General features: G+C 37.1%; 1 protein-coding gene across 8 annotated transcripts in view; it reads right to left on the reverse strand.

Annotated features, from left to right (window-relative positions):
* RANBP17 (RAN binding protein 17) overlaps positions 1-16,484 on the reverse strand; it is a 314,986-nt gene that overhangs the window by 99,377 nt on the left and 199,125 nt on the right. The window contains exon 2 of one of the 8 annotated variants that reach the window (XM_049708091.1): positions 4,495-4,554. The exons of the other annotated variants lie outside the window; for them this stretch is intronic. The gene's annotated coding sequence lies outside the window, so the exon portion shown is untranslated. The remainder of the gene's footprint in view (positions 1-4,494; positions 4,555-16,484) is intronic. 8 annotated transcript variants of the gene reach the window in all.

Genomic DNA, 16,484 nt, shown 5'->3' on the forward strand with positions numbered 1-16,484 from the left:
AAAAGATACAGTTCTTTAAAATTATTATTATTTTTTAATTGAAGTACAGTTGATTTACAATGTTGTGTTAGTTTCAGGTATACAGCAAAGTGATTCAGTTATACATATCTATCTATCTATATATCTATTCTTTTTCAGATTCTTTTCCATTATAGGTTATTACAAGATATTGAATATAGTTCCCTGTGCTGTACAGTAGGTCCTTGTTGTTTATCTATTTTATATATAAAAATATGTAGTTTCAATGCTTAAATATTTCTGGAAGAAGCTCTCCCTGTAGATTCAGTAAGAGGAGCTCTCTCTCCTCCTTTGGATACTCAGAGCATCCATTGTTGCTGGCCTATTAGTGGCACTTCTCATGTAACAGAATATTATCTTGTTGTAGTACTAATTTTCTATGTTTATACTGTTTCTATGTTTATACGTGTTTCCTCCATTACTTCAAGCACGTGCTGCCTGAGGGCAGGGAAATGTCTATTCCTCTTTACATCTCCAGAAGTACTCAGAAGCTATCTCGATAAACTTAGCAACATACAAAAAGCACAGGTTTTGGTCCCAAAGATAACTGGATTTGAATTCTGCCACTAACTAGGTGTTACTTAAAGTCTCTGAATCTTGGTTTCCTATCTGAAAAACAGGAATAATAATGAAACCTACCTTATGGGCTTTTGGGAACATTAAATGATGATACCTAACACAGAACCTGACATTTAGCAGCTACTCAACAAATGCTGCTTCCCTTCCTACCCCCTTTCATGGACCCTTTCTAATAGCAGGTGCTAGTATTGTCAGCTACTACCTTTCCAAGAGAAAGCTCATTACATAAAAAATAACAGAAGGGTAAGAAAGGGCTTACCTTGAAAACTTTCACACAGAAAAAAGGTTAAAACAAACAAAACCCTAAATTTGTATTAACTTTGAAATCTTGCTAATCATGGTCAGAAATGGCATTTGTTAAAGGCATAAAGCTTCACAATTTCATGATACAAAACCAAATTCTTTCTACTTCTAAATAGTTACTGTCTTAGAAGGCAGAAAAAGTACCCATTTTAGCCAGTCATCCATCTCTCTGGCTCTTGAAATACAGGAAGTCATTAGAAATGTAAGAAATTATCATCAGTACAGACGTAAGAAGGCATGCTCCTAAAAAACTGTCTTAATATGTTTTCTTATCTCTAGTCGTTCTACTGTGCAGCTTCTTTTAAACTTCAGAAAAGAGTATTTGGATATGTATATAACACTTCAGTGATCCACTTATGTTCTTTAACTTCTAAACTAATCAAGTGACAAATAATGTCTGAGCATATGCAGGTAGTTGAAATGATCTTATATCTGGTTTTTTAAAAAAGAAGCCAGACAAGATAAGAAAACCAGACAAGGGAATACACATACAAACAGCAATAAGGTTTTGAGCTGTAAATTTAATTTAATAAAGAATAAAAGCATGTGCTGTGATAATTTTTTAAATTGCTTTCTTTTTCCAATCCTAATCCTTGGTCTTGGGTATCCGCAGCGTTGTCTCTAACATTCTGGTTATAACTTTGAAGAAACTAATTATGTCAATCCTTAAATTTGAAGTAGATTACAGAACTGGGAAACCCAGAATATTAGTTCCTAAAGGTTGTATGGATATATAATGACAGTCACAGAAATTCAATAACAGCCCTCTATGAAATGTACTCAAAAGCACCGCATGAAACAAATTAAAAAGAACAATGAATCTCTCATTGTGTGCAAATAAGAAAATAAGAGAAAACACTGGTTCTATAGGTTTTCATAAGAGTTGTTATAATGAATTAAGATTTTGGATAATGAATCTTCAGAAAATTACAATAAGTTAATACCCTTAGGCCTTCTATAGATGTTTAGGATGTTATAACTTCTCAAAGAGCTTTTATAAGCGGGCTCAGCGCAGATAATTAGCAGTGCTGTGGAGATCAACAACAAAGTATTTTGCCATCAGACGATACACTTTCCTGAACCAATTTAGTGTAAAAAAATTCACATCCAATAATACAAAATTGATACCATAAAAATTTTAAAAACTCAACAATTATGAATTTTTAAGTATTGTTTTAATCTATTGAAAGGACTTAAAAATCAAGATTTTTATTTTAATTTTTTGAATTTTATTTAATTTATTTTTTTATACAGCAGGTTCTCATTAGTGATCCATTTTATACATATTAGTGTATACATGTCAATCCCAATCTCCCAATTCATCCCATCACCACCATGACCCGCCCCCCACCACTTTCCCCCCTTGGTGTCAAGATTTTTAACTGAATGTAATTTAGTAAAACAAGACCTGTCACTGGAAAGCATTCAATATAATAAAAGCATTAATGTTCCTTAGGAAAAGAATTTTGGAACGGAGTGTGAACTCACTTATTATGAGTAAGAAATCAATTTCCATATTTTTGTCTTAGGCTTCAAGTGCCCTTGAAGCCAATGCAGTGCTCTCTACATGAGATCCATTAAAGAGAAAGGGAGGGGAGGGAGGAAAAGGAAAGGTGTAAGAGGAAACTAACAGAGCATTTAATGACTTGGATCTAAACAGTTTGGAGCTAAAGATATTGAGCTCGCTCATTAACGTCTGAAGCAGAATAAAAAAAAATAAAATGATCGTCACAATTAACTTGTGACCACATCAAGAGAATTAATAGTACAGACATCATTGCTGCATATTAAATACATAAACTTTGTGATAATGAATAGATCCACATTAATCTTGGCTGACTAATTTCTCCATATCATTTAAAATAACATCACAAAATACAGGATCAAAATTAGGTAAAAAAATCTTTTGCTAAAATTTAATATTAAGACCATAATTTACTTTGGAAACCAAGCGGTAAAAGGTTAGGAATCTGCCTGCCTCATTCAGTGGAATACAGAATGACATCTGATAAAGAAAAGCTGGCTATGGAGATATAAAATAAATATGAATGTTAAGTATTTATTTCAATTAGAATATCTGAACCTACCATCTGTGGTGGCCATCTTGCTAAGGGGACATGTACCTAACAAATCTCTTAAGAGGCGTTCCCAATCTGCTTGAATAAGCTATTGTATAAGAAAACTTGGAGCGACCACTTTGGCCTCACATTTCCTTCGCTCCACATCCTGTGGCACAAAGCATGAACTCAGCAGGCTGGGGTACAGGGCTGCCTGCTGCCTTGTGATAATCCCCTCTCCCAGTAGGGGCCTCCACTGATGCATGGCTAAGAACATGCTTCCTCTTTTGCTTGCACCCCAGTGGGGTTTCCATTCCTCACTTGGGCCCAAATCCAGACTGCTAAGGAAGGGCTCCAGATGCCGCCAGAGATATTTTTGGATTAGTTTCTAAACAATCATTTATTAGAAAGAGGAGTACAGGTACAGTGTGAAAACCAGCAATACTGGTAATTTTGGAGAGATTCTTTCCCTCCTGCCCCGACCAGATCTAAGGTCTAACTACCACCTGTTCAACAGAAGCTGGCTGTTTGCCCCATTTTCCTTCAGGGAGCCACTGACTAAGGATCTCCACCAGCATGAACCTAATGTCTCCCGACAGGCCTTCACTAGCCAAGAGGGACCTGGGTCGAGAGCACCAGTTATTGGTCACAGGATACACAGTCCATAGAAAGACTCCTGTGGTGCAACCAGCTGAAAGCCAACTAGAGAAGACGGGGAGTGTACATTTGTCCTGACACAGCTTTGTTCCCGCTGGCTGCCAATTCACTCCATATCTGGGGCCAAGCTTCTGTTAAACTAGTCTTCTGGGGCTAAAGCCATGGTAAAGTCTCGGGTAAATATATTATCTTTCCAAGCTCATACAATAAGAAGCGAACCACGGCTATGGCACAGGACTACTGGAAGAAGGTGTGATTAATTTTGGTAGGTTTTGAGATCATGGTTTGAAGGGGCATTTCAGGCATTTGATTCATAATTCTTTGCAATAGCAAATTTATAAGATGACATGATTACATTTTGGAGCAAAGAATTGATGCTGGATGAAGTTTGTGAGAGAGTGATGGTAGAGGTGGGGAACTGGGAAGTAAAAGATTTTGTTCAATCCTTTACACCTTTCAAAGGTGTCTGCCAGAAACGTATGCTGGCACAAGAGATACATGTGCTCTAGATACTGTTCAATAACAGATGCTATTCATTGTAGCCAAATACAACTTTCTGCTTTCAGGTATGAATAACTGGTTAGAATTGGCCACTTCAGAAACGTTATAATCAAGAAACCTAGGCTGCTTTCATACTATGCAATCACACTGAACAGAGGCTTTGCCGTTAATACTATCGAACATTAGCTGACTATAGAACATTTCGTTATAAAACATGCACACTGTAGGATTCCACAGTGCATAAAAAAGGGAATCAAGAAAAATGCACCCCTACACTTATCACTGTGCACGCGCCTATTTTAATAAGAAGAATCTCGGGCTGTGGTGAGACAAGCATAAAGACTGGTGATCCACCACAATAACCAGCAGCTCAACTCACCTGAACTATTTTCCAAGCCTTCTTTGGAACTCTGGACACATCACTCCTCAGGCGTACAACCTACAAAGCACAGAGTTTAGGGACCTGCCACCTGGTGTCAGGGATAAGGGAAGAGCAGAAGTCCTTCCCGACTTCCGATACAGGGAGAATGTGGCTCAGGATCTTTGTGGTTGTCACTAAAATATTCATGGGACTTTGATTTTATTCTGGAGGCTAGGATCAGAGGCAGAGTGAAGTGCTGTTCAAAGCCTGGATGTGGTTATATGGATTACAATGGGTTTGCTTCCATGAAATAATTCAAGAAACCAATTACTAAAGGTAGCCCTGAAAAAGAACAAATTATAAATAACACCTAACAGAACTATTTTTAAGAATCTCTTAATACTGCTGTTTCCCATGAGGCACTCTAATTATGCAAATGTGGCAACTGGGGCTAATGATATAAGTAGGCCAAGTCAACTTCTGAAGGGTAAAAGTATATGTTCAATAAATGAAACGCATTTCTGTAGTCACTCAGAAAGTTAAGCAAATCACATTGAGTCTTCCACCACTTAATCTAACTCTTGCACACACACTCTGCCTCCACCCTGCCTCTCTGAAACACCTCCCATTTCCTACATCCAAAACAACTGCTGTACCTTCCTCCTATGAGCCACTCAACTCTCTATCCCTTTAGGAAGGACAACCTGACAAAAAGAGTAAAGGAATAATGGCCCATGGAATGAAAAAAGGGCTGCCAATGACATTGTGCATATTTTTACTATTCTGTCAAATCTGCTATTTTCATTATATTCTCAAACTTTACTCAAAAACGTTGATCCTATAGTCCTTCGTAGCTTTTACTTTCTGTCTCTCACACTAGCCTAGTTAGTGAAAACTTTAACTTGCCCTAAATGCAAAGGATCAGAGTTCACCTTCTGATGGCCTACTGACGTCTTTCAAACACTGGTATCTTCAAACACTAATAAACACTTCAAACCTTCTCTGAGGAGGCAATATACGCAGCAATAGGCTAAGTACCGCTTCCATCCTAGTCTTCCTACTCAATACTTTTATGTTGAAAATTAGCTACAACGTATGCAAAAGTCTAATTGGTGAACAAAGACAACATGCAGTTGCCCAGGAAGCATAGTCTTCTTTCAATAAGAGACAGAAATGAGCAAGTTGAGTATATATTTTAGATAACTTCAACCAGGAGGAAACACAGAATGCATGTCTAGTGCAATGCACATGGGATACTGAGTGAGACCACTACTTGCTAGCCTAGCACAGTGCTTGGCAGATAACAGACATTTAATAAATATTTTATTTAATAAATTAACTCTATAATTCTAGTAAAATTAGTTAGCCTCTAAGAGTCTCAGTTTCTTCATCTGTAAAATGAAAAGAATAATATCACAAAATAGAAGGCAGTCTAGTGAAGTGGTTAAAGATAGATTCTGAAGCCCAAGACTAGTTGGATTCCACCACTTACTAAGTGATTTTGAGCAAACTGCTTACCCTCTCCACCTTAGTTTTCTCAAATATAAAATGAGGATGATAGTTGGCCCTAATTTACAGAATCTTTGAGAGGATTAAAGCAGTTAACATATGTAAAGCACTTACAACAGTCCTGGTACATGGTAAAATTTCCATAAAGTACTGGCTATTATTATTGGGTTGGCAAAAAAGTTTGTTCAGTTTTTTTCTGTTAAGATGGCTCTAGTAGCACTTAGTTGTCTTTAACTTCATTCGAAACAAGTTTGTTAGATTGTATGAGGCAGCTGTCATATGAGTGTGCATTTAAACAAAAACATCAAAATTGGTGAATTTTTGTGTAGCCACTTTAATATTGAAGATGGAAGAAAAAAAGCAACATTTTCAGCATATTATGCTTTATTATTTCAAGAAAGGTAAAAACACAACTGGAATGCAAAAAAAAGATTTGTGCAGTGTATGCAGAAGGTGCTGTGACTGTTCGAACGTGTCAAAAGTGGCTCGCGAAGTTTCGTGCTGGACATTTCTTGCTGGACAATGCTCCATGGTCGGGTAGACCAGCTGAAGTTGACAGCGATCAAATCAAGACATTAACTGAGAACAATCAGCACATGGGAGATAGGTGACATACTCAAAGTATCCAAGTCAAGCGTTGAAAATCATTTGCACCAGCCTGGTTATGTTCATCGCTTTGATGTTTGGGTTCTACGTAAGTTAAGCGAAAAAAACCTTCCTGACCGTATTTCCTCATGTGATTCTCTACTTAAACGTAATGAAAATGTTCCGTTTTTAAAACAAATTGCGATGGCAATGAAAAGTGGATACTGTACAATAATGTGGAACGGAAGAGATCGTGGGGCAAGCGAAATGAACCACCACCAACCACACCAAAGGCTGGTCTTCATCCAAAGAAGGTGATGTGTATATGGTGGTGGGATTGGAAGGGAGTCCTCTACTAATGAGCTCCTTCTGGAAAACCAAACGGTTAATTCCAACAAGTACTGCTCCCAGTTAGACCACTTGAAAGCAGCACTCATCGAAAAGCGTCCAGAATTAGTGAACAGAAAACGCATAATCTTCCATCAGGATAACATAAGACCGCATGTTTCTTTGATGACCAGGCAAAAACTGTTACAGCTTGTCTGCAAAGTTCCGATTCATCCGCCACATTCACCAGACATTGCACCTTCAGATTTCTATTTATTTAGGTCTTTACAAAATTCTCTTAATGTAAATCATTTCCATTGCCTGGAAGACTGTAAAAGGCACCTGGAACAGTTCTTTGCTCAAAAAGACCAAAGGTTTTGGGAAGATGGAATTATGAAGTTGCCTGAAAAACGGCAGAAGGTAGTGGAACAAAACAATGAATAGGTTGTTCAATAAAGTTCTTGGTGAAAATGAAAAATGTGTCTTTTATTTTTACTTAAAAACCAAAGGAACCTTTTGGCCAACCCAATATTATTGTCATCAAATGCTGTATTATATACAGCACTGCCAGCACAGTATCAGGAACACTTGGAAAGTTTTTAGCACACAGTATGCACCAAATAAACATTAGCTACTAGCCATTAGAATACGTGGTCACTAAATGGCCACTATTATTATTAAGTAAGATAGTCAAACATTAGTCTGGCATTAAGATTATGAGGCGTGCACCAAGATGACGGTCCCTTTTATTTGTGCTTTATCTGGACTAGATGGTGGAAAGTAAATATTTCTTCTAAACTGGTATGTGAGTAACTTTAATAGTGGTTAAAGAAGAGTGATTAGAGGGAAGAGAGCCTCAGTGAAAGACAGACTAACTCCTAATCTTCCGTCTTCTACCTATAACTTCTATTTTACAGAGGCAGAACAGTAAATGTGATGGGAAAGGAGACAGGAGGAAAACAGAATGCTATGTGGTAGCAGGTGATGTTTTAGCCCAAGGGCTCTGTACAACCTAAGTTCCTGATTTCAAAGCCCTCATCTTCCTTTTTAGAGTCATCACAAGTTCCTGTTTCCTGTCTGCAGGATAAGTTCTCATCTCTGGGTTAAGTAGATGATTTACATCCCTGTGTCCAATAAATTATCAAAGTCTTCCCAAGTCAGGTAAACAAGTCCATCCGATTCTCTGAGTTTTCTTTGCTAAATTAAATGCACACAGACAAGGGGTTCCAGAACATCATCATTAGAGTTTTAAGTTATCAAAAAAGTTTTTGTGTGATAGGCCCAGTAAGAACAGAAAGGGGCTGCCTTTCATATATGAATATAATATTTATCTCTGACACTAGACCATGGGTTGAGTTGCTTCTCCTACAGTAGGGTGGATTTTAGCAGATAATCTAGGATGTAGTTCGATTCTCTTGTGACTGCTGGATAGCCAGAACTAGAGGTCCAATCTGTGGTTGTAGTGATGAGATTTTTCCTCGGGAAGTAAAATAGCAAATACGGGGATGAAGCTGTGATGATGGTCTTATCAATCATTACACTTAAAACTGATCATGTCTGGACTCATGTCTAAATACCTACATAGGTAATGTGATACACTGGAAAGCACACTTGGGTTTAGGGTATGATGATTTGGTCGAAAACCCAGGACACTAAACAAGTATTTAACCTTCCTGAAATCTTTTTCATATTCTGCAAAATGAAGATACTCCTACCTACTAAAGAGAAGACTAAATGAGAAAATGTAATAAATAATGCCACAAAGTGGAGTGAAGCACAAAGCAGAAACCCAATACAGGTTAGATGAAGGTTGGAAAGAAACATGACCTCAAGTGCTATTTCCTAGGCATTTCTCAGTCTACCTGGAAATACAGAATTTGTCACTTACAGCATGGATAATGTTTTAATACTCAGTGCCCTGAACCTTAGGAACTTCAGGAATGTTAAGGTTGGAGAGTATTGTGTAAGTAAGGCAGATGCATCTGCTCGGGAGAGTGGTATTACAGCCCATGTCTCAGAAATGCAAATAACCAAAAAAAAAGGACAGTTGAGAACTGGGGCCAACAAGCATGAAAGCATTTCTAATGAGTCACTAAAGCAGACTAAGAGGCAATATGGAAGGAAGTGGTCATGTACACTTGGAGATAGGAAAGGACAGTAAGTGGCTGAAGGCTTAAAAAAAAGGGTTAAAACAAAAGTTGAAAACTGCAATTTCTCAGTAAATGTAAAGGCACCAGTGCACTAAGGTATTTCGCACATTTCAGCACTGTCTATCCTTTTACAATTTTCCTCGTCAAAAGGTGTGGGAGGTTGTCCATGGAAATGCATTTCCAATTTTGTAATGGGAGTCAATCAGAAAATGTAATCCACGTTGGAGAAAGTCGTTTCAAAGCCAACTTTGCTTAAACACATCTATTCAGTAAAGCAAGGGATACTGGCGCTGGGGAGACACACAGGCTTAAGGGAAAACAAAATCCCAATAAGTAGCCAAATGTGCTTCTATTATTTCAAGATTCCTTCAACAGAAACATTATGGGAAGATAAAAATTAGGAAAACACTGAACTAATTCAAAGTGTTAAAAAAATATTTTGCATTTATGTTTTATAACCAAGTGCTTTTCCCACATTTGTCCCAAGGCAGCAGATGAAGCGCTATATTCACCACTGCTAATACTAGCAATTGGAACACGCTCTTTGGCAAGGCAGAAATAAGATAATTGTTCAACATAGGCTGGCTTTTCAGAAATACTGGAAGCATTGCCTGTAATTATAGACATCTGTCACTGCTAGCCACTCAGTACTAACCCTGACATCAATATACAACCACAGCACTAAACTGCCTGCAGGCATAGCAATGCAGACCAGATACGCTAGGCAGGCAATCATCTGCTTCATCCAAACTATCTGTCAAGGGCTCCCAACCACAAATAGCTCTTACATTTTGTATCCTTAGGATAATATGTTGATTTATTTCAGATTCTCTAATATTTACAGCCTAGGCCATCTACTAAAATAAAGAAACAAAACTTATGGCTAATGGAGGCAGTTACTGTTCACAGTCATCATAAAAGGTCATAGCTCAACCCTCAAATGTTAAAAATTGATGGCAGCTTTAACCATGTGCTATCATACAGATGTTTCCTTTTGTAGAGGCAATTATTTTCAATAGCAATTCAAAATGGTAACTACAATCTTTCATCAGCAAGTATGTTGCCACATTGATCTAATAGAAATGCTCATATTTTAAAAGCTTTCTTGAGAAGTAAAGGTAAGTTTCAGTGATGAGTACTGAAGAATCCAGATTGTCAGTTTGGGTTTAGCTGTACATATAATACTGTATCTGGAAACATTTTTTTTTTAACGTACACAGATGATGTAATGTCTAAAAACTAGGAAATGATATTGAAGGATAAAATACTTGGTTAATGAATGAGTCAACTGACATATAATCTTGCTGGGTGTGTAAAGCTTATTGAAATATACATGTACATCTACGTTCATATTTTTAAAAGCCCGAAGACACACTGTAGCTTTAAATGTCACTCTCTTTTTTTTCTTTTTAAGCAGCCAGGGAAGCAAGCTGACAATTATTAGACATTTAGACTAATTAGGAATAAACACTCACAATTATCACAATGTGTTACTGAAAACCCAGATATTTCTTGGTTTGATCACAACAGCCTACGCTGAAGAAAAACTATTAATTACTGACAGACAGTGAGCTTACAAGTGAGCTGCATCTTAAAAACCTCTTTTAAAATACAATTGCTAAATGCCTTACAGTGCTGTAATGTGAGACAGGTTCAAATCTTATTACTTCACTGAAATTAAAACCTAAGTTTTAATACTGTTCAAGTCGAACAATGATTCCACACTTTATTGCTTTTGAAATCCCTTGATGATCATAGGAAAAAATGCCCCCGAGAAAAAAGACTGTTTTCGATAAACAGAAAATACAGTTTGCACTCTTAGCCTCTTTGTCATCACAAAAAAAGGATTTAATGCCAATTCTTTAAAAAAAGACTTTTTCCCCCCACAAAATGTGCACCTTGTGTGCCATTTGTAAAATCAGTTCACTTTTTTTTATTTATTACTGCAGTGCGGCAAGGCAATAAAGAAGCTACCGATAGCTAATAAATTACGTGCCTTTTAAAACAATTCTCTTGCTACAAAAACATGTAACTACAAAGGTTTACATTTACATGGTACATCACATGAAATGTCTGTATTTGTGTTCTATTAACCATTTTGGCAAATTGTGGACTTTTAACCAAATAAGTGATAGAAAAAACATAGTGATTCACAAATGTCGACGTGATATAAAATAAAAGCCTTTCTAGTAAACTACTCTTCTGCTGTTTGCACTTCTAAAAATCCTCCAAAATTTATTTTAAAATGTTTTGATAAACTATTTTATGCATCAAAAAGGTATTCAAAGATGTTCTAGTCAAGGTTAATTTAAACTTTACTCAGTGAATACAGAGACCTACGAAAATACCCTTTTCCTGCCTAATTTATGTTCCTAGTATCAATCAGTCTTAAAAATCATAGCTCCTAGGAGTTACTTGAGGACAAGTTATAAAAGGCAAGATCGCTGGATGTAAGGCAAAAATGCCCTCAATCTGTTCCTTAATATATTTTCTTAAAAAAAGATACAGAAACTTGGTTATTTTTTTAAGAAATACATCAAACAAACATGTCTTGCTAAGTAATAATCTTTCTTTTAAGAGAATATTATCTTCACGTATCCAAAAGAACTGCCGAAAAACCTTACTTTATGAAAGTAAGCTGTTTGTTTTTCTGGTTGGTTTATGTACAGATGAATTTTGAACCGTCTGTACTCTAATTTCAGGGTTAAACTGTTAAATTAATCAGGGTATTTGCTTAATGCTCTCACCCTCTAATCATATGATGAGCATGTATTTATGAGGTAGTGTATTGTCTTTTATTATTAATTTCCTCCATTTCCTGTAATAGCTATTATAGCTGTGGCTTTTGTTTGTTTGTTTTATACCTACAAAATTTCAACTTTGTTCAATTATGTATGATGAACACTGCTTCAATTTTCAAAGCACAAACAACTTTGATCCATTTCATATTTACTTCAAGATGACGGTCCACCATACAAATGAATAAAAATTCTATATTCTCTAGCATTCCATTTCTCCATTCAGATCTACTTTTTCTCCCTTTCTTTTGAAATCAGCTTGATTATGATGATTAACAATTAGGAATTCATGGAAGATATGCTTTTTGAAAAGTTCAATGAAATAATTTTATTTCATTTTCACAGACTTTTTAGAGGGGAATCATTACCACCATAAATAACTAATGTTCTATAAACCACACATCTTTACATGCAGAGAACCCAGGTATATTTCCTTATCTTCTGTTTCTTTTTAATAGTATCACTCATGTTTATTGAAATCATGACCTTTCCCCACACTGTAGCTGATTTAAAATATAAATTCTTAATTAGCAACCAAGAAAAATAGCTGACAAAACATGAACTTTCTCTATGGCCCTCTTCTCTCCCTCCTATATCTCACTGACAAAATTTTAGTTTAAACCTTTAGTTACTTGAATTATCCCTTTTGGCTGGGAAAGAGCTCATTCAATGTACTGTCTCCCTTAGATCACTAAGATTGTGCATTCAAAGCAGGTAGGGCAGGTATCATGAACTCCATTTTTTTTTAGATGGGGTTTAGAAGACGGCTCAAGAAGGCTACACAGTGAAATGGCTTGTTCTCCAACTTCCTACTCAACAGTTTCCACTAACTGACAACACTGCTTCCTAGCTACTAGGAAAAAATATGTTTTCATGGATATTTACCATAGAAAATCCAAATTAAACTTTCTACTGGGCGCTATGTTATTCAATGCACGGAAAACAACCTTGCCTTATATCTGGCACCTATTTGACACAGCAGGAGTGGTGGGTGGTTCTTGGTGCCAACTGAGAGGGGTAGAGGAATTCATTTGCTTTACTAATTACCATCCCATCAGGGATGGAACATTTACACTGTCACCAATTTGTTAAACAGTCTGAAGTGTACTGATACTTAGATTTCTTGGTCTTGTTTTGCAATCTTGAATAGGAAAGTGGAAAACACAGAGCTGGACTCTTCTGGTCTGGGAATCCTTCCTGGACTTTCCCAAGATTACATTAGGTGTTCTCCTATACGTTCCCACTGTTGTTCTGCATATCAAATATGGGCCTTATCATATCAAACAATGATGCCTGTCAGCTCTGTGTTCTCCACCTGTCTGTGATGGCAGGACTATCTCTCTTTATAATAATAGTCAATATTATGGCCCATTGTTTAGTGCATAGTAGGCAATTACATGTATTTGTAATGTCTACATGTTTTTTCCAACACCACCAAGCAGTTCTCAGGGGACAATACTTGGATGTCTCACATCCAATTAAGGGCTCTGTCACACAAGACTGCTCCTAATTTTCAAACACCAATTGAAAGTCCAATAAAAAAGGAAGTAAGAAAGTCCAGGTTGTCACCTGTGCTTCTGACCAACTAGCTACAGATTGAAGATCCAGGGACTTCTTCCTTGGGTTTGATTAATTTGCTAGAGTGGCTCATAGAACTCAAAGAAACACTTTATTTACTAGATTACTGGTATATTATGAAAGGATGTAACTCAGGAACATCCAGATGGAAGAGATGCTTAGAGCAACGTATGTGGGAAGGGGTGCAGATCCTTTTCTAATTTACAATCCTTAAAAACGGAACATTAGCTGGTTCCAATCCACTGTCTCCTAATAAAACACTGCTCTAATTAACAACACCTACTTCAAAAAAATGACTAGAATCAGAATAAAATTTCTGTTTTTGTCACCATAAAATCTGACCATCTCACCCTACCTAACCCATATTCAATCAATAGCGACAGAGATACGATACGTATCTTATACCTAGGATATTGCCTCTGTCCTCAAGAAACTCAAACTTTGTTAAGAAAACAAGGACATAGAGCAGAACACTTAAGGAGCAAGTGTTAGTCAGTTAGTCATTTAGTGAATTTAGAGTTAGATTTAAAGGCCAAATCTTGTGCATGCCCCTTCCTACCACTGTGTTCTTAGTCAAGTTACGTTATGGCAGAACTGGGGTTAAGAACACCTTTATCACAAGATTATTTTGAGGCCTACAAGATACAATGTATGTAAACGCTTATTATTATAGTGCATCATGGCATATAATAAACAATAAACGAGTGCTAGCATTGCCATTATCATTATTATTTAACTAAGTTTTAATGAATATGATCCAGGTATTAAGAACTGTAAGAGTGCCTACTGGAATAGAACACTGAAGGATGGAGATTGCTGTGGGGTAAGCGGGGGGAATGGGGAGAAGAAAAAAGAGAACAATGTAATCCAAGATAAAGATGGTGAGAGTCAGCTTGATAGAGGGGGTCTGTGAAAACTAAAATTGGCTAGTAGGTGGAGCTAGATTCTGGAGGACCTTAGAAGCTGAGGACTGTTGGCTAGATGAAGGCAAGAGAGAGGTCTCTGAAGTGGGAAGGGCCCTATGATAAAAGTGGTGTTTAAGATTTGTCTGACTACAGTGTGTGTGATGGACCACAGCCAGAGAGGTCAAGCTTTTATTTTTCTTGAACCCTTTGTTGTCTCTGACATCATGTGTTTCCTCTTCTTGATATTTTTACCTTCATGGACACAGTATTCTTGGGCTTCTCACTTTTCAATTCTTTATTTTCCGTTAGAAATGTTTATTTTCCACATCTTTGAGCTGAGAGTGCCCTTCATCCTTATATACCCAGTTCCTTGGGGGAGGTTCATCTGCTCACAAGGTATCAATTAAATATGTACCCCCCCCAAAACTCTAAATCCATAGTTCCAAAAGTAAGTACTGAATGTGGAAAAGAAATTCCTCTCTACCTCATCTGTATTACTAAAGAAAAGTAGTTAGGGTTGGGAATTGAAAAGAAAGGCCAAGGTGGCAAAATTGTGACAATTTTGGCCCTATTTCCTTGAACAAGAGGAAAGTCTGAGGTAGGCCAGGAAGGAGATTACTGCCTCTGTTAATTACATAAGAACACAGCATATCAGCTAAAGGCTCATTTGGTTCTTTACTGTCTCTGATTATGACTCCAGTGACTTAGCCTCCAGCGATGACCATTAACCTCAGAAGGTTAGAGATGGAGCCCAGAGATTTCTATCTTTCCTTAAGTAGTTGAGAATCTTTCATTCATGGACTTATCGACCTATTTGTATTTTCATTTTGTAGCACTCCCTGGAAAAATAAGCCCCATAAAATTTCATTATCCACCAAAGAAAGCAGAACTTCTTCTTATTTACCCTGAACTTAATTAATGTAAGGCTAAGGGTACTCTTGAATTTAAATATTTACAAAATTTTCAAGTTCTACCAATATTGATTAAAAAAGCCAAAAACCTGATCTTTTCTCTTAAGTGTTTAACTTTCTAGGCTGAAGAGGCCTAATACTTTCATACTGTTGATTTCTACAGTGTATATGTGAGCTGCACTCTACAAAAAGTGAAATATAAATAGAGGTTATGTCTAGTGACTGTGCTTTTAAATCATTTGAATTATTGCATCTCTGGGGTCTGTTTTGTACAGACCACATTTTTGGGTAGTGATAAAGGTCAAAAAACATGTAACAACATCGCCATTCAATTCTGATTACCATCTTAAAAGGCTACTAGAGGGCTTAGTGTTGACAGGCGGAAAACTCAAGGAAAAAACAAATTAGCTGTTGTAAGTTTTTAGAAACAGGCTACAAGTGTTCCTTTTCTTTCTTTTTAAGTAAAAGCATTTTTTAAAAAACTTTAAAAAAGCAGAAGCAGAGGACCAAGTGCCAACAGTACTTCTCAATGACTAGAGATGAAGAGTACTCACCTGCAGCTAAATAAATTGTACCATCCCTGATTCCTTATGCTGAGGCCCTCTATCACATATTGTATCATCTCTTTGACATGACATTTTTTTTTTTTTGCGGTACGTGGGCCTCTCACTCTTGTGGCCTCTCCAGTTGCGGAGCACAGGCTCCGGACGCGCAAGCTCAGCGGCCATGGCTCATGGGCCTAGCCGCTCCGCGGCACGTGGGATTCTCCCAGACCGGGGCACGAACCCGTGTCCCCTGCATCGGCAGGCGGACTCTCAACCACTGCGCCACCAGGGAAGCCCACATGACAACATTTTTGAAGAACAGTGTAGAAGAGCTAGAGAAACTAGAGCTCAAATCCCCAGTCTCAAGTGTGACCCTAAACAACTTTCTCAACTTCTTTAAGAATCAATTTCTTCATTCACAAAATGAAGGTAATAATACTTACCTTGTAAGGCTGTAGAGAGAGAGGATTAGCAATAATTTGGACAAAATGCCTAGCACAGTATCTGGTGCACAATAGGTACTCTATAAATACTATTTCTAGTGAGGACATCAGTTGCATATTAGAAAACAGTTAAGCTTATAAAGAATTAGGAATTTTCATTAAAAGGTACAATGTTTTTCTTTTTTTTTAATGAGAAGGGGTAAGTAAACAATCATTTACATTCAATCATTATGTATCTTGTTGTTAATGTATCATAT

This window comes from Orcinus orca, chromosome 3 (genome assembly GCF_937001465.1).
Source record: "Orcinus orca chromosome 3, mOrcOrc1.1, whole genome shotgun sequence".
NCBI lineage: Eukaryota > Metazoa > Chordata > Mammalia > Artiodactyla > Delphinidae > Orcinus > Orcinus orca.